We start from the raw sequence: 6,585 nt of genomic DNA, 5'->3' as shown, positions 1-6,585 counted from the left end.
AAAAAAAATGCTGAAATCATAAAGCCTAATCACTGCTAAGTGTAGATATATTTAGATGTTTTAAATTAATCAAAACCTTCTGGCATGTTGAAAGAGATTTATGTGTCTCCCCTTACCCATGGTCCAAACAAAGTCCCTTACATTCCTCCTGAAGAAATCAGGGAGTCCAGCTGTGTCCTAAGACAGCAAAGGAAATGCTGAATTGTGTCTTGAGACCCTAATTAATTTGTAACTAAGCAAAGGTCATACTCAAAATGCCACCTTCTAATTTTATATAACCAATGCTCCTGAGGTCACCACAAAGGTGGTGGCATTTCTATGTGACAGAATGCTGCTGGGCTCCTTTCAGTGGCAGCCCGCTGGCAGTCCGAGGTCAGCCATGGTAGACAAATGGCAAAAGCTACGCGTCACGGCTGTGCCACCTACCCTGGAACAGATGGTTCTACCAGCATCTCGATGCTAATAAGCAATGCTAATTGGTTCAGAAAGCCCAAGGAGAATGGAACGGATAGCCTAGTTTTCTTTACTGCATCTACAAGGTGTAGAAGCAGCTGCAGTGAGAATTTAAAAAAACAAAAAACAAAGAGCTCATCGAAGTTTTGTACCTTTTATAGAGGAAAATTTTATACTGTGTCAAGGTCTTTTTTTTTTTTCATAGAAATCTAGGACTACTGAATAATTCAAGCCACGCAGTATCTATGGGACAGTAGCAGTGTGCAGAAAGCAGTGTGCCAGGAGTCCCCAGTTATATACAGAACACAGAGGGTTGGCAATGCAGAGAAGGCGGGCATTCGGGCTCTCCCGCCTGGACAAGGCTGAGTGCGAGGTTTCTGGTATGGCTGTGACAGTGACTTCTGGAAGGCATGGAATGGCCCATTCCAGTCATGGGTTTATCTGTGCGTGCTCTGTGTGTACACACATGTTCATGTGAAAACTGAGTGGATCGTAGTCCCAAGGGCTGTATGTAGTTCACACGCCAGATGCCAAGGGGACACAAACCTGGATCAAGTCCCAGCCTCACCTTCTAGCTGTGACCCTGCCCCTGCCCCCCTCCTCTCCCCTCCCCTCCCCTCCCCGCCCCAGGTATTTCCAGCGTGGCATTTCTAAAAGCACCCTACCTCACAGGAAAAAGATTACACGTGTGTGGAGTATTTGCTACATGGGAACTGCCTTCCGAATGCTCAAGTTTTTACTTTTATGACTTTGAAAGCCATGAGCAGTTTAGAAGCCATTCACATTTGGTACAAACTGTAGTTCAAAACAAACTCCACTCTGACACGCTGATGGCCTAAGCAAATCCTTTTTAACTCTATAAATACTGTGAAAAGCACCTGATGCCAGCCAAATTGAAATGTGTGATCTAGCTGTAGTAACTGACCTGGGCAAAGAGAAAAGCAGTTGTATTTTTCTTGTAGTTTTTCAAGAAAACAAAAAATCCTTTTTATACTGATTTAGAAAGAAGAATCACTGGTTATATCTACATTGGTGATGATTAATGTATTACTATAGAAAATAAATTAAAACAAATCTAATACTTTCCTAAAATAAAATATTTTGAACTTGTGTGTTATCCACCATGAAGGACAATTGACCCTTTCCACAGCTCAAATGATCTAATACTTCCCAGAGACAGGTCTCTCTTATAGGTTTACGTGGTGCCCACATGCACACATGCATACATAGTCCTCTTATCTGTGATACGTACATGACAAGCACACATATGTATGTATGTATACATTTGGGGGTTTGGGCAGTGCTAGGCACTCACCACTGAGCCACACTTGTAGCTCTCAAGCTCTTGTCCTTTGAGAGTGTTGTGATGTCTCCCTGTCCCCAGATTCCTTCTGCCGACATGAGAATCTAACCCAATAGAATACCTTGTTCTCTAAAGGAAGGCACAGTAACACAAAGGAGGTTATTCATTCATTTATTTCATATGTGTGTGTGTCTTTTTTCTTTCATATGTATTTTTCTTTCACATATATATGTACATATATTGAAAACGTGTTTATTGGGATGGTTCCGCCTCACCTTGAGTCAGGTGTTTTCAGTGTGTGCCCTCCTAAAGAGCACCCTTCCGTCAGTCTTGGGCTAAACCACGGTGATTTCACAGCTGTAAACTAGCAACTGGGGCTCTGCACCAGGCCCTTTTTGCCGTGTTTCCTCTTCTCCTCTTCTGGAAAAGGAGATACTTTGCAAGAGGCGTGTCCTCGTAGGGAAGTCGTCTCCGCTGGAAGGGGGTCTTTCCTTTTAGAGCAGACCTTACCTAGCCCAAGGATAGACTGACTAGACCTTTATGTAGTTCAAATTACCCTGAACTCCTGATCTTCCTGTTTCTGCATCCCCAGCACTAGGATGACAGGCACGCCTCACCATAGCCAGTTTATGTGAGTCTGGGGATCAAACTCAGAGTGCACGTGGGAGACAGGCAATCTTCCAACCCAGCGATACCCTCCTTTCACAGAGGTTTCTTAGTGATTGCATTTACAGAGGTTTCTTAGTGATTGCATTTACTCATTCAAAACAAACAAACAAAAAAAGACGAAGCACCCATCATGTTCAAAGCAGAAGGTGAGGTGTAATTTCAGCAGTGCATGAGGAATCCCTGCCTCCAAGGACCGCAAGGTCAGAGACAGCAAATAAATCTGTAACATGCGGTGCGTGTTGTAGTACTGTCAAGAAAAGGTGGAGAGGGTAGCCACGGGGATGCCTGGGGATGCTGGGCTGTCTTAGCAGCATCTGTGCTACCCAGGAGCGGCCCAGCTGGGTACCCAGTGAGGGGCTAAAGCGAGGGAAAGGCTTTGAACTGGAATATGTTTCAAAGAGTCTGAGAAGCAGCTGGCAGGAGGGTGTGGACTGCAAAGACAGACAGGTAATGGCAAGAAGCAGGGTGGCTTGGTAGCGCAGCGCACACATACCAGGGTAAGAATGTAGGGTTTCCTCCAGGGGGCATTAGGTGATGGGCGGGATGCGACGCTGGCGCGGTTTCCACGTTTAAAATGCTGGCTGTGGTTTTTTGAAGACGGTGGCAGCCGAGCTGACAGGATTAGCTTAGGTACAACTGTAAGGTTAGGGGGTGAGTGGGCACAGTGGCCGGGGGGGGGGGAGGGGGGGGAGGGGCTTAGTCTGAAGGCCAAACTGGTGGGATCTGTGACGGACTGGGTGTGTATGAGAAAGGCGACTGTCCCAGATGACTGTGCCCGGCTGTGAGGCCATTTTGAGGCAGGGATGCACCGGCAAGACTCTGCTTAGCTTGAACTACACACACGGCACGTAGCCAGTGAGACCCTACCAACATGGAGCTACGCACCCCTCCCTAAATAAAGTAACTGGTCACACTGACCTGGGGCTTCCCAGGAACCCTTAGCAACTCCCTTCTGTGGCCAAGCACAACCTGAAACATACCTGGGAATGCCAGGCAGTGGGTCCATCCAGCCTGGACTGGTTTGGGGCACATCTAAGGCAAATCATGCCCACAATGAACTTTGAGGGGAAATCCCTATTTACCATCATGCCTGTGCATAAGATTAAAACCAAATGCACCATGGGAAAGGGCACGTGCAATGAACGCATCCATACCATGCCTGTGCAGGCCTGTGCAGAGCCTTCAGGTGCTGGCCCCTGCCTTTCCATCTTGTCTAAGGGAGGACTCTTTGCTGCTGCATAAGCTAACTGGCCCAAAGTAAGCTTCTGGTGGGTTTTGGCCTTCGCCTCTCATCTCTGGGTTCTGAAACCGGGGGGGGGGGGGTCACAACCCCTTTGGGGCTGCCTACGACCACTGGAAAACACGTATTTCCGATGACCTTAGGGACCGCTCCCCTCTCCCGGCAGGCCCATCCTCATGCAGGCATGCCCACATGTGAGTACACAGAAATGTATTGAAGGGTTGAAGCTACAGGCAGGTTGAGAACCCCTGGGGTACAGGAAGCCAGGTTTATACATTTTGGCTTTTCCTTGTATTCCGGGGATCTGAACTCATGTTGTCAGTCTTGTGCAGGAAGCATCTTTACCCACTGAGGGTCTCCTGGCTTGGTGCATCTACTCTGTGCCTCACTTCACTCAACAAACTCTCACGCTCCTCAGATTCTCTGACGGATGCCATGAACCTAGACAGGCTCAGTCCAGACAGAGACCGCTGGTACCAGTTTCAACGCTGTTGAATAGAGCTGTTCTAGGGTCAGAGAGATGACATAGCAATTAGGAACACTTGCTCTTCCAGAGGACTCAGGTTCAGCTCCCAGAGCTCTAACCCCAGTTCCAGGGGATCTGCTAATTTCCACCATTCTCTGCAGGCACCTATGTGCTACTCTTACACATGTGCAGGCAGAACAATCATACACATGAAAAAAATGAAAATATGCATACTTTAAATAGCTGCCCAAAACAAGGTTGCCCGATGTGTTGTAGCGCACGCCTTTAATGCTAACACTAGGGAGGCAGAGGTAGGCGGATCTCCTGAGTTTGAAGCCAGCCTGGCTTACATAGTGTCAGGATCAGCCAGAGCTACATAGTGAGACCATGTCTTTTTAAAAAACCGTCTGCATAGGGCTGGGGAGATGGCTCAGGAGTTAAGGGCACTGGTTGCTCTTCCAGAGGGAGGACCCAAGTTCAATTCCCAGCACCCACATGGACACCCTCATACAGACGTACATGCAGGTGAAACACCAATGCACGTGAAATAAAAAGTTTTTAAAAGTTTGCACATCAGTTTATGCTTTATAGAAGTATAAACTTGACATAAGTAACTTACAGTGTTCAAAGCCAAGGGACCAAATGAAATCGCTTAGTTAGTGGCTATAGGGCCTGGGAGTGTTTGAACCCTGGGAGTTCTTCCAAAAGTAGAGGTTGGGGAAAGGCACTGGGCAGTATAGCAAAAATGAGAAGCCAGAGGTAGGGACCAATTCAGGGCCAAAGTGGTTTCCTGGAAGGGGTGTGGAAAGCATCCCGAGGAGAGGTCATTACCAGGACCCAAGCACCACTGGGCCAGACAAGAGAGGAGCTCTGGTTAATGACAGCAGTGTTCAAAATACTTGGGGTCAACACACTTTAGCCCAGTAGCATCACCAGCATCTGCCAGGAGACTACACTGCTGATGCAGTTTTCACTCCCGTGGTGGTCTTTCTCTGTGACACACTCTGTGCTTCTGAGACCCTCCCGATAAAAGTCGCTTCATGACCCCTTCCGCACCGGGTCTACCGTGGTGGGTGGATCTCTCGGGAGTAATGGTCAATGTGTGATCCTGTGACTCTTTAGCGTTGTCTCTACGGTGGTTTGAAAGAAAATGGTCCCCAAAGAGGGTGTCACTGCTAGGAGGTGTGGCCTTGTTGGGGTAGGTGTGGTCTTATTAGAGGAAGTGTGTCACTGTGGAGGTGGGCTTCAAGGTCTCACATACGCTCAAGCTACGCCCGGTGAGACAGACCCTTTCCCGTTGCCTGAAAGTCAAGATGTAGGACTCCCAGCCCCTCCAGCACCATGTCTGCTGCATGTCACCAGGGTGCACCGTGAAAATGGACTAAACTCTGAACTGTAAGCCAGCCCCAATTAGATGATTCCCTTTATAAGAGTTGGCGTGGTCATGGAGTCTCTTCACAGCGATAGGAACCCTACCTGACAGAGCCAGTCCCAAAGAGCCCCAGTGTTACCAGACACCCCAGTAAAACACAGATGGTCCTTACAGTTAGCGTGAGTCTCCAAATTAGTGTCAACAGTTGGGAAGGCCAGGTCAGAAATGGTGGCTTACTTGGGCTTTTCCACTGAAGGACTTGGAGCTTTGGGTGTTCTAAAATACATCCTGGATCTTCTGAGCTTGGGGACCACAGACCACTCTAGGTAGCACATCTGAGAGGGGATGCAGGAGAGGAGAGCCCTTCGGTGTGTCAACTGTGTGGTCAAGCCGGCCACAGAGACATGCCCCGGCCTGTGGCCTGCCGCCAGCCATCTGCTATGCACCTGCTCTCTCTCATGTGCTCTTGCCACCTAGAGGCCCACTTTCCCCCTCTCAAGCCAACTCTGAAAAGGCTAAAATTCACTGCTAACTGAACTGGTCTCCGATTCCCTTCTCACAAGCCATACAAGGAGAGGGGACTGAGGAGGCCCATCACTGTAGTACACATCTGGAACCCTAGCACTGCAGTGGCTGAGGCAGGAGGACCACAGTTCAAGGCTGACAAGGACTACGTAGGGAGCTCCAGACCAGCCAAAGCTAAATGAGACCATCTCAAAAAAAAAAAAAAAAAAAAAAAAAAAAAAGGGGGTGCCAGAGCAGAAATAAGCAGACTGCTCATTCCAAAGGCCAAATAAATGCATCTCAGAGAACACTACATTTTCAAACACACACACACACACACACACACACACACACACTCACGCACGCACGCACGCACGCACGCACGCACACACACACACTCTCTCTCTCTCAGAGAATAAAGGAGGTACCACCAAGCTTTGCACCTGAGTCTGATCCCCAGGACACACATGAATGACAGAAGACAAAAACGAATTCCCCAAAGCTGTCCTCTGATTGGCACGTGAACACCACAGCACGCTTGTACCCTGCACACACATATACCCAGACACAAAATAAAG

The sequence above is a fragment of the Phodopus roborovskii genome, unplaced genomic scaffold (genome assembly GCF_943737965.1).
Source record: "Phodopus roborovskii unplaced genomic scaffold, PHOROB, whole genome shotgun sequence".
NCBI classification, from domain to species: domain Eukaryota; kingdom Metazoa; phylum Chordata; class Mammalia; order Rodentia; family Cricetidae; genus Phodopus; species Phodopus roborovskii.
Note: the sequence above shows the minus strand (reverse complement) of the source record.